General features: G+C 34.1%; 1 non-coding gene across 1 annotated transcript; it reads left to right on the top strand.

Annotated features, from left to right (window-relative positions):
- The first annotated feature begins 2,887 nt into the window (after positions 1 to 2,887).
- On the top strand, positions 2,888 to 2,993 carry LOC112861796 (U6 spliceosomal RNA). The gene has a single exon (XR_003223693.1). It is a non-coding gene; the product is annotated as a U6 spliceosomal RNA (small nuclear RNA).
- The last annotated feature ends 16,133 nt before the right edge of the window (positions 2,994 to 19,126 follow it).

The raw sequence follows: 19,126 nt of genomic DNA, 5'->3' as shown, positions 1-19,126 counted from the left end.
ATTTCATTTTGGCAGACTGAGCAGACCAATTTTGTTTTTTAACAAAAGCTACTATAATTTCTTTTAGAAAGTTAAAGTTTGTTTGAACTTTTTCAGTTTTCCATCACTTTATTTGATATTTGATGGCACTTAAAAAAAAATTATTGAAGAACCATGGGGAATTTGTATCATATTATACTTGCTTCGGAATATTCTGCTGGTAAAGGAGTCATGTGGAGAATGTATGGATTTTATATTGTTCAAATGATACTTAGTTTTAAAAGCATCTGATTTCTAATTTGTATGGGAAGGAAAGAACACAGATATAGAAAAATAGCTCTTCTTTCCTTGACATTGAACCAGAAAATCTGTGGGATATTGAGTTCAGGAAATGAGACTTGCTTTCCAATTAATTATTCTAGTACTTAAGCAACTAAATGCTGATAACTAAAAAACCAAAAACAAACCAAATGTCTGAAACCTAAAGATACTACTTGAAGACTAACATGCTCCAGGAGCAGTTGTGATTTGCATCCCAGCATGCTGATATACAAATACAAGTAATGGAAGAAGAGGAAGATTATCAGTTGAACCTTTACTTCACAGCAAATGCTTACCCATTTGTTTTTGTGGAAAATAATGTCTTCTTACATAAATTATATCATGCCATTCTCTCCTTTCTGTGTAAAGCTCATTTCTACTAACAGTTCCCTGTATGTTATCTATTCATATGTGTTACAAAAATAGTGTTCCCCAAATTTTAAAATTAGCTATACTTTAGCTGTGTTCAACCCTGTCCCATGCTTACTTCTCATTCTGTCAATATAAAATGAAAGTGGGTTTTTTTGTTTTTTGTTTTTTGTTTTTTTTTGTTTGTTTTGTTTTGTTTTGTTTTGTTTTTGAGAGAGAGAGAGAGAGAGCAGGTATGCACACGAGCAGGGGCGGGAAACAGTAAGAGGGAAAGAGAGAATATAAAGCAGACTCCACATTCAGTGCAGAGCCTGATGTGGGTCTTGATCTCACAACCATGAGATCATGACCTGAGTGGAAATCAAGAATCTGATGCTTAATTGACTGAGCCACCAGGTGCCCCTAAAAGATCTTTTTAAAAAAGATTGTAAATGAAGCATGCAGTAAACAGTATGATAACCTCCCCCCCCAAAAAAAAATTAGCTCAGTGATTCTGAACTTTGGAATCACTGACATTTTGGACAGAATTATGCTTATTGTGTGTGACTGCTCCTGTGCTTAGCTGCATCCTGCTCTTCATCCACTAGTTTCCAGTGGAGTAGCTCCCCACATTTGTTGAAAAACAAAAATAGCTTCAGATATTGCCAGATATCTGCTGGAGGACAAACATATTCTTGGTTGAGCACAACTGTGTTTACTACTTGTTGCTTTTGCTATAAATTAGTAATTATTAAAACTCCACACACACAAGAGGGGTCTATTCAAATTCGGGTACTATTCATTTTATTAACATAATATAACTAGGTAAAATAGTCAAGTATTTTCTTTATTGGGCACAGAGTAAAATAATCTATGTTAATGACAGCCTGGTGAGATCTAGGCACATAAACTTTAATTTTCTCCAAAGGTCAGCTTCCATTCTTGACAAATGCTAGTCTTTATTTTAAACATTGTGTTTTATGACACTAGTTCCTATCATTTGAAGTCATATCCCATCTGTAGTAGGCTATATCCAAATGTCAAGATAAAATTTTTCAATTTATTGCATATTTAGGTATTTCTGACCATAGAAATAGCCAATTGACATGCAAAAGATATATTAGTTTATTACCAAGTCTATCTGATTATTTGGGCAGCAGAAATCCCTGGGCCAGCACGATTGATATATGACATTCAGTTGCGTCAAACCAACCTCGCAGGGATTCAGTTAATTGAGTGGGAGCTATTATTACTGTCAAGAAATCCACACATGTTGCAGAATAGTTCACTCAGTACCAGAATAAAGGAACCTTAGAATTGAAAGTTGTCTTAGTAATTATTTAGTCCAAATTTCTCCAGTGTTGAATTTTCTCACAGATATTAACTCAGCATTGACTTGAGTACACCCAGACATGATTTTTAAAATTCCAAGTCTTAGTGAAACCAAATATCACAAAATTAGAGATTGGAAATACTAGAATTATCTATGTTTTTCTAGGTTGTAGATTCAAGGATCTTGTTAAATCATTTTTACTGTTGAAGCATTCTCAATCATCCTAAATAATTTTGTTGATATATACGCATGAAGACAACAATGTTGGAGTGCTTTGTATCTTTCTATTATAAAAGTATACCAGAATACTTTCAATAAGATATTTGAAAAGGCCGCAATATAAACATGGATTTGTCTTACCCTAAACCTCCTCTGCAAAAGAAACCTTTTTAAAAAAGATAAATAAGTATTTTCTCTTAAAGCATATATAAGTCTGTTTTAGGTCAAAAAAAAAATCTCCATAAACACATTCTGAGAATGTTCAAGCATTTTTTATGTCTGTTAACAAAAGTATGCATATGAAGTTAAAACTCTGTCATTGAAGTATTTACTAATCAACCACTGATAATGTTTATAATTGTCAAAAACATTAACAAAAAATTATTCAAGGTAGTTCAGTAAATGCTTCTCTTATTTATGGATATGTTTAAAAATGAAATGAGCTTTAAAAATCATTAATACCTGTGAATTTCATGATGAAATCACCATTATGGAATTGCCCCTAAGTAATGATTTTGGAGAAGTGTGCAGGTACATGTCTATGTAAGCCCTCAAATGCTAAACAAATACTCCTAGCAAATGAAGATAAATTGTTTTGTGTGTATTTTTCATCTTTGTCTTTCATCTTTATTTCTCATTTTCTGTCTGTATTGCATTTTCTAGGCTCTCTGATATACAACAGAAGTGGTGCTGGCTTAGGCAGCACATATGCTAACATTGGAAAGATACAGAGAAGATTAGCATGGCCCCTGGACAGGATGATACAATAGAAGTGTTGATATTGACTATCTTTGGTCTCAGAGAGAAAGCTATCAATACTTAAATATTACATATGTTTTTTGTTTTTTTCCATTCAGATTATCAGATAAAAGAAGTCCCCTTCTATGGTGAGGTTTCCCCCCGCATCAATAATAGGTGTTGGCTTATTTGTGAAGTTTTTCTCTCTTATTGATCATATGACTTTTCTTCATTGTCCTATGAATGTTGCAAATTGTATAACATAGTTAAAATGATAAGTTACTCTTTTACTTATGGGATAAGCTATTCTGTATCATATGTTATTCTTGTTACATATTATTGAATTTGACTGACCAATATTTTGTTAAAGATTATGCACCCATGTGCATGAGAGATATTCATCAGATATGTTCTGACTTTTGCAAAGTGCTTGTCAACTTTTGATATTAAGGTCATGTTGGCAACATAAAATTAATTATTTCTTTGCTAAAATCTGGAAAAATTTTGCAACATTGATGTTATTTCTTTCTTAAAAATATAGAACAAGTACGTGGGAAACCATCTGCACATAAGGTTTTCTCCTTTTTTTTAATTATAGATCTATTTTTATAAGGTATATAACAATTCAGATTTTCTATTCTTTTTTGAGTTCTACAGGAATTTGTCTATATAGCCAAAGTCACTGCCAAAAATTGTAAATACTTTTGTTATTTTTATGTCTAGAACCTTCAGTGATGATCATTTCGGTTCTTTCTGTTTTTGATCAGATTTTATAAGCATTCATCAATTTGATTAACCTTTTAGCATTGTCATTGTTCTCAACTGCATTTTATTTTCTATTTCATTGCTTTCTTCTTTTATCTTCATTGTTTTTTCCTTTATCCTCTTTTTTTTTTTTGATGTTTGTTTTTTGTTTGTTTGTTTGTTTGTTTTGTTTTGGGTTTTTTTGGAACTTATTGAGATGGAGCTTAAAAAGTGTACATTTGTTCAAAACCATGATAAGTAAAAATGCTAGTGAGTAGATTGGTCCAATCTTTCAGTTCCATAAGGGATGGGCAATTCATAAATAATAACTATTTTACTTCACAGAACTTCTGCAAATTAGAATCAGTACAGCCACTACAAGAAGTATTTTATAAGATTATTAGTTTTTCTTATCTCATTTAAGCAAACATATGAAATGAAAGCTATTTTTCATTCCGTACGAAGAATGTTTTTAAAAAATCACTGCAGGGGCTCCTGGGTGGCTCAGTCGGTTAAGCATCCAACTTTGGCTCAGGTCATGATCACACAGCTCATGAGTTCAAGCCCCGCATCCGGCTCTGTGCTGACAGCTCAGAGCCTGGAACCTTCTTCAGAACCTGTCTCTGTCTCTGTGTCCCTCCCTGCTCACACACTGTCTTTCTCTCAAATATAAATAAATGTTAAGAAAAATTATTTAAAAAGTCACTGCAGGTATGACTTATCCAAGTGTCCATGAGTTTTATGCTGTCAATCCAGTATGCAATGCAAAACAGAAGAAATGTTAAAAGAACCTGTATGGAAAAATATCAGACATATGGATATGAGTTTGATAAACCGAGGTCTATATTACAAAAGTGTGAGTGATAGCTCAATTTAGGAAAAAAAATGCAAAAGTTTTTTTAAAGGAATTATAGCTCTGTACATAATTCTTTATTGACTAGCTGATGAGATAGTGTGTAAGTGGCATGAAAGCTCTGGGTGAAAATAACTGTCTTTAAATAGAACGAAGCCATTGTGCAACTAGAAACTTCTTTTTCCTTAAAGTTTAAACACTTTTCTTATTTGAAGGGAACATAAGAGAGAAGGAAATGTTGAACCACAACTCTCTAGAAGAAATAAAGTGCATCTCTTAATTCTTAACTTTAGTTCTTTTTAAAAAATATGTATCTATTTATAACATGTGATATATAATTTTTAAAAGTATATATATGCTTTATGCAACACACACACAAACACCACTGTAAATGAGATACAGACTGGGAGTAATTTTTTCTGCACATTATTTTAGGAAAAGTTATTATTTTCATATGATGATAGTTAATAATATAATAATAATAGTATAATAGTAATGATAGTATATTGTGAACGATAAAATTGATAAAAAATGCTGTGAGAAATCTACATATGTTGGACCACTGTAAATTAATTGCGATCTATTTTTAAAATATATTTCATACAATACTATAGGAGATAAACTGAGAGACAAACCTTTATTTAGAGTAAACCATACCGTGAGAGTGATATTTGAAGACACGTTTGATTAGGAATAACATTACGTCTTTGAAAGAAACTCGTAAACCTTTTAAAGGAAAGCAAAGCAACCAGCTGCAGTCCAGTGTTGCACAGTAATATCTTCTGTATTTGTTCATTGGCTCTAACAAAGCTTGCAGTTTCCCCTTACCTTAGTGCTCTGCCTTATGTCAGTGAATACACCATTAAAATACAGATAATAATCTGCATTGTCTATCAGTTCATGAATATTTGTTTGAAATACTCTATGTATTGCTTACCTCACATACAGTCTTAGTCTCATGATTCCTTATAACAACAACCATATTGTTGTTTTACATTGTTAGTAACCTAAAATGTGTCGCTGTGCCATAAAAACTCTCTTGGCTATATATCATGATAATAATGCATAAGAATATGTGTTTTTTGTTTTTTATAAATTTCTCATTATAAAATAAATGTGATGGGGATATAACGTATATAGCATGATGAGTATAGTTAATAACACTGTATTGCATATTTAAAAGTGGCTAAAAGATAGATCTTAAAACTTATCACAAAAGGGACGCCAGGGTAGTTCAGTTGGTTAAGCGTCTGACCTTGGCTCAAGTCATGATCTCACAGTTCCTGAGTTAGTACCCTGTATGTGGCTCTCGGCTATCAGCACAGAGCTGGCTTTGGATCCTCTGTCCCCTCTCTCTCTGCCCCTCCTCCACTTGAGCTACCATTGTCTCTCTCAATAAGTAAATAAATAAACAAATAAGCAAACTAACTAACTAACTAAACAACTTATCACAAGAAAAAAATGTAACTATGTATGGTACCTAGGTATCATAACATAACATAAGATAACCTAGGTACATAACAACTAGTTACCTAGTTGTTACCTAGACTTATTGCGGAGCTCATTTGGCAATATCTACAAATACCAAATCATTATGCTGTATGCTTGAAAAAACAATCAACACCCTACCCAGATTCAGTGTGAGAAACCATAGAATAAATCAGTGTTTGAGCTGGATAGGTCCTAGGAATCATCTACTAAACTCCCTGCTTTCTGAGGAACACTTCGTGCTCTAATTGACAAAGATCCAAAGATCTTTGTGTTATACCAGAAGATTGACTGTATGTGACAGAAACATAGATACCCTTCCACACACACACACCCTTCGACAATCCCACGGTACAGGAATAAAAATGATTCCTAAAGCTATATTAAAAAAACAAACAAAAAACACTTCTGTTTTAGAGTCCAAGACCAAAATTCAATGCCACATTTGTGGCTTACTAGCTTTTGAATCTTGGGCAAATTCTAATACTCTGGTGAAGTCATTTACCATTTATATCTTTTGATTTCCTTCTCTGTAAACTTAAGACTCATCATAGAATTTGTTTTATAGGACTGCTGTAAGGATCAAATGACAAAGTGTTTAACAATTATTGTAAAATCTCAATGACTTAAATTTTATGGTCTACCTTAAATGACTTTGTGTATTCAAAATGGCCCACAACATGTAACACGTGTTTCATGCACATTATTTAATAGCATTTAGTGGTGAAAACCATGAGTTATTGAGTGAGCCTGTCAGCATGGAATCCTGGTTCTTCCAGTTTCTAGCCAGTTACCTTGGGCAAATTATATAACCTTTCAGGTTATTGAAATGATTAAATTATCTGATTAAAAAAATACCTAATTGTTTATGAAACCCTTAAAACAGTGCATATACTATATAGCAATATACAATAAATATTAATGTTTAGTAATACTAGTATTATAAAATAATATTGATATTAATAATTATTATAATAACTTCAGCTTGGACACATTCACTGCTTAATCCTGGAAAGACATTTCTCTGGATTTTAAGTCTCTATCCTTGTGCTGAGTGAAAGGAAAAAGGGAAAAAGTCCCTGGTACCTTAACGCTCAAAAATTCGATCATCTACTGTATCAGCTTTAATGCACAGTACTGATATTGAGGTAACTGAATAGTGGGGGTATGACCCACTAATATATCTCAATCAATTATGACTCATGCCATATCAAATCTCTTACTAAAATAAGTTAAAATAGCAAAGTTTATAAAAATGTATTTATAATTTTTCCCTGACATGAAGTCAGTCTTACTCATTTGACTTCACATAATGCTTTCTTGAGTGAAAGAGAGAAATATAGTTACAGCAATGAAAATGAAGCACGATTTATACCCATTATTGATGCAAACCATGGAATCAAGTGCCAAATGTGAGTTACAATATTTTCCACTGACTGTGATAGAAACAAACAAAACAAACCTAAGTTGCTATCATGCTCATAGACTTTTATCCTATTCAAAAGCTTGGGAAATATCCATACTCCTTTTTGGGTCCTGGAGGACTGCTATCTGCCTGCCCCTTCATCTCCCCAGTGCAGGCTAATTGGAGGTCCAGCCTTCAGGCAGTAGCTGGGAAAGTCAGGATATTGGATGTACAGTCTACCCCTATGAGGGAGAAACTAGGGTTGGGTGTTTTTGCTCAGTCACTCTGTACTGAGCCAGAGGGAATGGTTGCTAGGAGTGTTTTTGCATCCACTAGAACCACCTCTCTGTTTTCATGTGATCCTGGGGGACTGTAGAATGCCTAGTCTTTTCAGCTCCCAGAGCTAGGTAATTTGGAACCAGTCTGTCAAGTGGTGGCCATAACAAGTGGGTAATGGATGTATGGACAAGCTCCTTCCAGAGAGAAGCTGAAGAGCTGGTTTACTTTTGGAGACAACTGAAGGAAGATGGCTGGGGTTGAGGCCACAAGCTCTATGAGGCTCCCAGAAGAATCCCAGTCAATTCTCACATGCAGGCTGATTAGAAGCCGGAAGCTCAGGCCACAGCTTGAAAAATATGTAGTCAGATCCCTTCCAGGTGTTTCTGCCTGCTGTCTCTGTACTCAGGGACAGTGAGGGACAGTTTTAAGAAGTGCTTTGTACTCATTTTAAAACTGTATTTTTGTGTAACATGGTCCTGTGGTACTTGTGGATACCAAGCCCCGTTGGCTATCAGAGCAAGTTGATTTGAGGGCCCTGCCCCTTGAGTGACAGCCAAAAACCTTGGGGTACAAGATGTGTGGAGAAGTTTCTTTCTAGGGGGTAGCCTTAGAAAAAAAAACAAACAAACAGAGGGCCTAGACTAAACACTAGTTTGTATTGTTGGAGCCAACCTGCAGTAGAATGTGGGGAAATGCCCACCAGCTCTTTCAGGCTCTCAGAAAGATGCAGGGTGTTGAGAAGCCTGACCCTCAGGCAGCAGCTGGCAAAGTATGCAGCCAAACCACTTTAAGGGAGAAACTGGGGGATGGTCTTTTGTGCCTGTTGCTCACACCGAGTCCAGGTGTATAGGCATGAAGAGTGTTCACCTGCTTGTTTAAAAAATAGCGTCTTTGTTTTCTACAGTGCTGTGGGGCTCCTGAATGCAAACTCTGTTGGCTAGGTGCTTTGAGGGCCTGTCCTTCAGGTGCCAGCCATAGATGTTGGGGTGTTAAAATGTGTGAACAGGCTCCTTGAAAGGAGAGCCAGTAACTTGGTTTTATTGTCAGAGTGAGCAGGAGGGAGAGGGTGGGGTAAGGGCTCCCCGGCTTGTTAGTGCTCTGAAGAGGATCCCAGTCATTCCCTAGATTGTTATTAGGAGGCAGGAAGTTAGGCGACAGCTACAAAGAATGTTGTCAGATCCCTTCAGGGGAAGAGCTGGAAAATCGGAAGTTTTATCTGTTTGCTCTGCACTGAGCCTGGGGCAATGGTGTCAGGGAGTGCTCACACACCTACCTAACAAGTGCTTTGTCTGCTCCTGTTTTGTGGGACTCATGAACACAAGTTCCCCTGACCTTCAGATTTTGACCTGTCGCTCGGGTGTTAACCTTAAAAGACAAGGTGCTAGCTTGATGCAGTATCTTCCTTCCTTAGGGAGAACCCACAAGTTGAGAGGGTTCCCTCCCAGTTGTAAGGCACTGTGCAGAGGTTGGGGTTTCTGGTGAGAGTGTATCTCACATTTCAAAGCCCTTGATGGGCTTGAAATCGCATTTCAAAGCCCTTGATGATACTTTCTCAGTTGCCCAATGTGTACAAGTCATTCAACTAATTTTTGGATTTCTGTCAGTGGAAACTGATTCATATGTAGCTACATATTTGGTGTCTCTGTGGTAGGAGGGAAATTCAGGAGCCTCCTGTGTGGGCATCTTGGTGACATCTATCCTTAACTCTTGTGAGATGTTCGGTTTAGTTACAATTGTTTTTGCTAGTGGAAATAGAAATGAGATCACCATTCAGACATAAATGTGTATGTTACCATTCTTGTGTAAATTGGTCAAGATCAGTATGAAAATAATAACTTTTAAAAAGTACCAAATAGAGCATATGTATCTAAATAGACATGTCTTCTTTTTTGCCTTTCATTTCAAAATGAAATTTAGATTAAAAAAATGTATTTTCAGCAGCACAGCTTAAGTTATTTTTAAAAAGGATATAATGTGCATTTAAACTGGGTAAAAGAAAATTGAAGATCCTAACATCAAAGGCAATTATAAACCTTTATTGAAGTTTAATTATAAAAGAGATCCATGTTGGATGTGTTTATCAAGTCATTAAATATGTTTTAATTCTGTACTTATAAATTTAAGGAATAGATTTCCTTTCTCATGTTGGGTACTTGGGGAAATAACAAAGTAATAAGATAGTGTTTGAAGGAAAGTTCATTTAAGAAATGAAATTATCCAGTACAATAAAGTTCACACTAAGTGACATTTAAGCAACACAACACAGTACTTAAGATGGTGTGTAGTTACTGTAAATTAATTTCCACTCTGTTTATTTTGCTAATTTATCTTGTTTAGCAAAATAACAGCAATATGCCAAAGAATTGCTAAAACCTTTGTCATTGATTGATCGATTGACATTTTAGCTAAGTTACAGTTTTTACATCAATATATACCTGTTATGTAAGTATTGCTGTTAGACATTGTATTCCCATGGGTACTTCAAACTAATTTGGTAAATAAATAGTAGCTTCAGTCTAAAAAGAGATTTATCATTTTGCTTAGGATATATGTATTTCCATTTATTCTGTTCTTTTTCTTTATCCCAGACAAATTGTTGCAGGAGAAATTCTTGGTTTTAAGTTTCTTGTTCCATAAATATGACTCGGGATATCAGCATTCAATAGTATCTTAAATCTGTGCATTTTCTAAAACATTATAAACCTAGGAAACTAAATAAAGTGATATTAATTTTCTTAAAAAATTATAGATCTTGGTGAGCATAATAAAATCACTTTTTTTTTTTTTTTTTTTTTACTGATTTTGAACCAATTTTTCAACCTGAGTGTATCAATCTTACCCCCTGTATATTTAGGTTTGATTTTCCCTATCATTCCCAATATCCATTTAAGTAAACATTTGGAGAAATGCTTAAAAATGATGATATTTCACATATAAGCAGGAGAAGTAGGAATAAGGTGCTGACGTATATTACAGTATTCCACTTTTCTCCAGGAAAATGTAGAAAAAGAGGAAAATAAAAGATAAAACTCCTCAATCCACATCTTCAGCAAAATTAGGGTACTTGGACAATTAAAAACTCCAAATTACTTGAAATTGCAGTCAAAGTAACTGATAGTAGCAAGACTTGTGGATAATAAGCCACAAAGGTATAAAGGGGTAGAGACAAACACAAAGATCTAGGTTTATTAGATCTTGAAGTCAGTATCAAGCAAATGTCCATACCAAGAAAAGAGAACCCCATCCTGAGCGTGAATAGCACTGAGCAGAGCTGTGACTTAACAGGACATCATGGCCGGTAGAGATGGAAATTCAAGGTTTTGTAAGGGACCAATGGTGGTAGGATGGGACATTGAGGTAGATCTTAGTAATGGAGTAGTCATTTTGGAAGCCATAGGTAGAAATGGCCAATGAGTGAATAGGTAATTCAGTACTGAATCAGGAGTGTTCCTGAAATAAGTTAAGTTTTGACAGTAGAGGAGGTGTAGCTACGCAGGGAAGCCATAGTTTCATGAAGCAATCCATGTCTGTAGGAAGCCCTTAAGTTGATTAAACTGGTAAACATTCTTGTCATGGAATGATTCCTTCTGTCAATGGAATCTTGTGCTAGTAAGTGAAATAGCAAAATCCAACTTATTTAAATAACAGTAACAGCAAGATAAGCCCAATATATAACTTTAATTCAAAAAAAAAAAAATCAGGAATGCTTGAGTGGTTCCGTAGATGAAGCAGCCGACTCTTGGTTTTGGCTCAGGTCATGATTTCCCATCTCCTGGTTTCCAGCACTGCAATGGGCTCTGCTGATGTGTGGAACCTGCTTGGGATTCTCTCTTTCCCTCTTTCTCTGCCCCTCTCCTGCTTGTGCTCTCTCTCCCTCTCAAAATAAATAAACTTTTTTTTTTAAATCGAACAATGGTAACTCTGAAGGGTAACTACAAAGAATAAATAAAAGAATTCAATAATATTATATCTGGACAATAGGAGGTATTGATCAGACATCACTAGGAAAAGACATAGAAGAAAAATACATATTTTTAATGAAAAGGCAAACTCTATCCTAATAAACATAAGATAAACAGATACCATAAAAATTTTAATACTGAGAGATTTGTCACTGGACAAAGTGAAACGAAAGTAAGAGATATGAAGGTATCTGGAATAGACCTTTTTAGTCTCAGTACAGAGCATTATTTTGATTTAATTTCTGATCCATACATCCTCAGGGCATTTGGAAGGCAAGAAAGGCAAAAGCACAAAACACTTTCATGTCTTTGAATCCAAATCACTACAGTTTATTCTTCTTTTTCTTCTCCTCTGCCTTTCCCCACCCTGCCATATCTTACCACAAATGCCTTGGTTTTTATTTAAGAAATCTGAAAAAGCTGACTAGGCTTGCTGTCAAACTTGCATCAGAGAGAGCCCCAATTCTACTATATCTCAGCTCATTTATTTTGAGAGAGAGAGAGAGCATGATCAGGGGAGGGACAGAGAGAGAGGGAGAGAGAGAGGATCCCAAGCAAGCTTGTGCTGTCAGTGCAGAGCCCCATGAGGGTTGTAAACACACTACCCATGAGATCATGACCTGAGCTGAAATCATGAATTGGTCGCTTAACCAATTGGGCCACCCAGGTGCCCCGAAAATATATTATTTCTAGACACACTACTTTTTTTCCCTAAATATACCTTCTGAATATATTTTATCTTAACACACCTTCTGTTCTGTAATTAAATAAAATTTTCTCTTTGATTTGTTTCCGATAGTGGTACACCATTAGTATATCAGCACAGAGATGGTATACCAGTATATGGTATTATCATTATATTATCAGCTATGACAGAGTGCTGATATTTTCTGGAAACAAAGAAAGGAAGCATTTCTGGATAGTTTGACTTTATTATGAGCAAGGGTAGGGACTTGCAAGGACAAAACAGTAACAGTGAAACTTATTCTACTTAATTCTCAAGGACTAATATCTTTTGCCAATCAGTCTAGAAGTAAAAAGTCAAACAAATTTTACAATATGAATTTAGCCTGGAAACTAAAGAGTAAAACAAACTTGACATTGAAAATGACCTGCATTGTGTTTAAACTTAGGACAGTGAACCTTCTTAGGACAGTGAACCCCGTGACAAGTAAGCAGACCTTAAGCACAAAATGATCTTATCTTTCAAATTATAATTTTTTTTTCCTAATATTATCATTGATTTGACATGCTCTTGGTGACAATATCTAATTTATTTTGAAACTCAAATGACATTAATGGAGAACATAAGAATTTGATGTTTACCAAAATGGATCATAGGTTAAAATAAAGTTGAGACATGCTTATTTGAACATACATTGGAACTTTAATTATAGAATGATTATCAAAACTTAAATGCATTAATATCTTTCTCAGTTAGCTGGCTTACTGAGAAAGACACATATGTGCTGTGCAATTGATTAGTTTATGGTGTTGAATGTATATAAATGCAAAAACAGAGGGGGAGGAGTACTGGGGTATTATCCCAAATTCTCAATGTATCATTGTGTTTTCTCATATTTATCTTTTTCAAAAAGAAGATGTTAATATTTTTTGTCTTTTCCCTCATTTACAAATGACACTATATAAGTAATCTGTCTTTCAAAATTCCAGGATTTTGTTTGACTTCCAGAATTTCCAGTATAGTGGTTGGTTGATTCAATAATCACATTAGTGGAATGTTAAATTATAAACCAAATGTACACATTTACTTACATTTTCTTTTTTTTTTAATGTTTATTTATTTTTGAGACAGAGAGAGACAGAGCATGAGTGGGGGAGGGTCAGAGAGAGAGGGAGACACAGAATCTGAAACAAGCTCCAGGCTCTGAGCTGTCAGCACAGAGCCTGATGCGGGGCTCGAACCCACGAACCGTGAGATCATGACCTGAGCCGAAGTCGGAAGCTCAACCGACTGAGCCACCCAGGCGCCCCTACTTACATTTTCAAATGGAGGATATTTTACAGGTATAAATGTTTTATTCTAAGGCATTTTTATATAAGGGTTTAAACAAGAACATGGGTTCATGCTGTGAAAAAAAATAGCCATAAGAAGATACAAGACAATTCAACACCTATCAATCATTTATTCCTGTCAGCAAGATAAATGGCAACTGTGAACAATGAAGAGGTGAAATAGGGCAGAAGTTTCTTTCTCCCTAACCAGGCTACCATGCACTTCCAGCTGATTCATCCAGTGGTGACATGTTCCTTTAGTTAGAGAAAGTCTCCCCATCTGTGCAAAGGGTTGGAGCTGCTCATAGCAAGTGACAGTTCCCAAACCAGTCCATTTCACTAGGAGAGATTCAGAGACCTAAATCTTCAACACTAGCAGGAAGCCTGAGTATTTTGAGTGAACTTCACTTCTTTTTTTTTTTTTTTTTTTTTTTTTTTGATTCATAGTTGCTTTGGCCCTAATTGGTTATACCCAAAATTATATACAACACTACATCATTCATTCTATAAGTTGTTAACTACTTTCACTATTTTCATTAATGGATTTCTGGTCTTTCCAGTACTTTCTAAAATGTTTATAATTTCAGAGTATAGAAGATAATTATCCTTTGGGCCACCTGCCCAAAAATGTTTGCACCAAAAATTCTTATAAGTGGCTCTTTTTATCCATCTAGGTGTCTACTGATCTTTTTAGTAGTACCATCTTCACTTCAAACCCTCCACCAATTTCACTGTAGTAAATTAAGTAAGAGGAAGCTGGAAGGTCTTGCATACAGGGTTGTTTGAGGTAGCCCTGAACCTACACACATCACTTTGATCAATGTCCTTGGGCCAAACTAGGTGCAGATCCTTGCCTCAGTGTAACAGGGCTAAGAAATTCAGTTTTCTCTGACTGGAAGGGAAGCAAAAGTAGATCACATACAATGATATTTGCAATCATGGCTTCCTGATACAAATTTCAAAATCTTAAGATACAAGGATATTTGCATTACAAAATTTTATGATTACAAAGGGAAGCCATTTAAAATTAATTTGGGCATGGTAGGCAATGCTATTATTGATTATACTGATCTTATCTAAGCACATTACATAAAATATATGTAATCAAACATATTAAACCATATTGATGAACATAAAAATAATTTAAGCATATTATATCATGTATTATATACTTAATTTTAGTATACTTAATTATAAAGAGGGCACTTGTGATGGCACGGGGTGTTGTATGTAAGTGATAAATCACTGAATTCTATTCCAGAAACCAATATTGCACTGTATGTTAATTAAAATTTAAAAATTGTTTAAAAAAGCAAACCTAAAATCGGACAGAAACAGATTAAAGTATCTATCAAATATACAACATAACTTTCAGGAATAATGATTATTCCAGGTTGCTTTTGAATACTTTGAATAAATATTTTAAATTACTTTGACTATATACCCTTAGTAGGGTATATGCTGAGGACAAAAGATCTACAAGTAATCTTAAACTTCACTACACACTGTACTTAATGTTAGTTTTAATAATGTTACTATATTTTGAAATTACGTATTGTAGGATAAAGCAAGTAAATGTCTTTATGTTTTATCAGATGAAGGTTTTTAATGTGCATGAAAAGAAATACAAACAGAATAAGATAAATTCCTACAATATTAAACTTGAATTAGAGATGTCAAAAAATCATAATTATTTAAATCCATGTTTTAAAAAGTGTCCATATAGAGATTACAAAATGTGAACAAATGAGTGTGATTGTTAACAAAAATATTCTGACACAAACTATGGTGAGTAAAAGAAATACTGATTTCTGGTTCATTGAATTATTAGTAAAACTAATATTTACTTTTTTTCATTTCACAAAGTAAGGTATGTACAGCAAATCTCTGAATGTTCAGATATTTAATAGAAAATGAGGGAAGAATACAGTATAGGTCAGTTTCTACAATGACATTGATATGATCAATTGAAGATACAGCATTAAGCTACATACTTGTGGTTCTCCACAAATTTGATATGAAAAGACCAGAATTCCTCCCTGGAGAAGAAATTTCAGGGCGATATGTAGAAAATCGTCAAAGAAAACCCACCACATAAGGAAACAAGTTAGCAGAGAATGACCTCCAACAATGTGGATTTTAGCATTAACAAAGACAGTTTATTTTAAGAAGTGTTTGAAAAAAATGAAGCACTGTTGACGAAATCTGCTTGAAAATGAATGATTTTTCACACATCAACCTACAGCAAATAATATGTATTATAAAACAGTTAAATTTCTTTGAATCAGGAACTGGAAAAACATCAGTGATTATCATTTCTTTTCAATTTTAATTTTCATTTTTCTTTTACTAATTATCTCAGCCAGTGAGGATAAACAATATAAAATAAATTGTAAACATTTAAAACTGTATTCACAAATAATGTAATTTATACCCAACAAAAAATCCAACAATTAGCTAGAAAAGTTTTACCAGAATTAATGAGACAAGGAAGTAGCTGGAAGATACAAATACATTGTAAAAAAATTGTTATATTTTTATCTGCAAGGAACAAAAATTAGCAAGTAGAATTTTTAAATGCTATTGATAAAATATGAAGTATCAAAATGAGAGCTATATCATGTTTACAGATTAAAAGAGTCAATAATATAAAGGTGACATTACTTCCCTAAATTAAGTCCATATGTTCAAATATATTCTAAAATACTCATGATATTTTTTTTAACAGGACATAACTAGCTAATTCTAAATATATTTGGAACTGATTAAGACTAAGAATAGGCAATATGTTCTTAGAGGGAAAATGAATGCATTTGAAAGATTTTTCTCCACCAGATATCAAGACCTAGAAAACTGGTGTTTAAGACAATCAGATGCTGGTATCAGGCTAGAGAAGGACTGATGGGACAAAGTGAAGAGCCTACAAACAGATCTATGCATTTCTAGAGACAAATTTTGAAAGAGGCAGTTTGCAGATTAGAAGGCAAAGGACAGACTTTGCAATAAACCCTGCTAGGATATTTGGGTAGTACAGAAATTTTACAAAGTGGGAATTCTACTTCACCATATGTGAAATCCAATTCCAAAAGGAATAAACACCTACATACAAAAGGAAATCTATCAATATTTTAGAAGAGAGAAAAGCATACTGTCACAGTAAAAATTATGTTAAAACAGAATACTGAAATTATAAACACTAAGAAAGTTAACACTTTTGACTGCCTTAAAATTAAGAATTTTTGTTTACCAAAATTAACATTGAAAAAGTGAGAGAAAAATATTTTCAATTCTTACAATCAAAAAAAGACAAGTATCAAGAGTATATTAAGAATTCCTACAAATTAATAAGAATAGAACAAACAAACCAAGAAAGATATCAGTAAAATATTTTTATACTTCAAAATGGAAAATATAAATAGACAATATGTTAAAAGGTACTTCGTATTATTAAACATACAATGGAAATTTCAACCATGAAGAGATTTTCTTAGATTTACATCAGTATGGCAGATACATGAAAACTGGATAATATTAAATACTAGAGATCATGTGGAACACAGGTAAAATACATACATTTTTAGGAGTGTAAATGCCACAGGTGATGTGGAAAACAAGTTGTCCTTACCTGGAAAAGTTGAAATATCTTCCAGCGCTTAGAAACTCATGTACAAGAACACCGGAATCCACGCACAATAATAATTACACAAACCTTGCATGAGAAATCCCAGACTGGAAACAAACTAGATGCTCATCAAGTATAAACTACAAAATAAACTAATAACTTGAGATATATTCTGTAAAGGGTTAGTACAGAAAAACACTAAGCACAGAAATAGGATCATATACAACAATGTGGTTTGATCTCACAAACTAATGAGTGAAAGAAGCCAATGTAGGAGAATACTTACGCTACAATTCCAGTCATCAAAAACTCAAAGGACAGGAAAAATAAAACTGTATTATTTAGGAATGTATACACATGTAATAGAATGGAAAAACAAAGCATGACTAAAACAAAAGTCAAAAAATAGTCCTTGCCTCTAGTGGGAAAAATAGAGTGATTATTGAGGGACATTTAAGAGGCTTCTGTATACACACAATGTTCGTCTGCTAGATTTGAGTATAGTAAATGCCTTATCTATTAAATGGTACACAGGGGCGCCTGGGTGGCGCAGTCGGTTAAGCGTCCGACTTCAGCCAGGTCACGATCTCGCGGTCCAGGAGTTCGAGCCCCGCCTCGGGCTCTGGGCTGATGGCTCAGAGCCTGGAGCCTGTTTCCGATTCTGTGTCTCCCTCTCTCTCTGCCCCTCGCCCGTTCATGCTCTGTCTCTCTCTGTCCCAAAAATAAAATAAAAACGTTGAAAAAAAAATAAAAAAAATTAAAAAAATTAAAAAAATAAAAAAATAAATGGTACATATGTGGTTTATGTGCCTTTTTAGCCTACAGATTATTTCATAATAGAGAATAAGCCACATCCTAGAAAAGATTGTTGTGATGCTGAGAATCAGATGTGCTAACACCCATGACAATTCCCTTACTTTAGTGATTGAAGTATTTTAAGAAAAAAAAAAAACAAAACTATAAAATTTTTGTTGTTCTCAGTAATAGAAGTGAGGTCTGTAGTTGATTACACTTTGAGAAATTGAGTTGTTAAAGCATCCACACATACAGAAGATAAAATATGAATCAGAAGTTTTAGACTATATTTTATAAGCATTTAAGTCATCTCTTTACCTGTGCTTTCAATAATTATTATTATCTCCTAAGTGCGAGGCATCTTTCTTAGTGAGGTATGGACAGGTAGACAGCAGTGCCTGTGTTCAATCAGGATCTCAGTTCTTAGGGAGCTTATATTCCACTGCAGGAAGTGTGATTTTAAATAAGTAAATCAACATTTAGAAAAGATAATTTGATGAGTACTATGGAAGAAATAAAACTGAAATATGAGATAAAAAGTAACTGAAGCACTGTTATAAGTCAAATGTAGGGAACAGCCTAACAGATACATGGGGAAGTGATGATATTTAAACAGACTCTGAATGTGGAAGTTATTTTAACAGCATTAACATAGGATTAGCACCACCAGATGTCAAAATCTTTTATAAATTATAATATTTAATATAATACTGGTCCAAGGCTAGATAGATCAATGAAAAAGAGTAGAGAACTTAGAAACAGTCACTTACTTAATAAATGTATGAGTTTTTTTATAGATTGTAATAGGAATGATAAAATGTCCAATAAATGGTACCAAGATATTTGGATAATAAATACATACAAATACAATTGGGCCTCTTTTCATAAAATATACCAAATTTAATTTACCTGCTTGTAAATTTGCTCTTCAAGGGCATATATCTTTCTTTCTCTGTCCACTGACAGACTTTAAGTGCCCCAAACAGTACCAGCCTTATGTTAGGCACTCAATAAATGTTTGTAA

The sequence above is a fragment of the Puma concolor genome, chromosome A1, assembly GCF_028749965.1.
Source record: "Puma concolor isolate L17-30 chromosome A1, mPumCon1.1.hap2, whole genome shotgun sequence".
NCBI lineage: Eukaryota > Metazoa > Chordata > Mammalia > Carnivora > Felidae > Puma > Puma concolor.
This window is presented reverse-complemented; position numbering and strand designations above follow the sequence as displayed.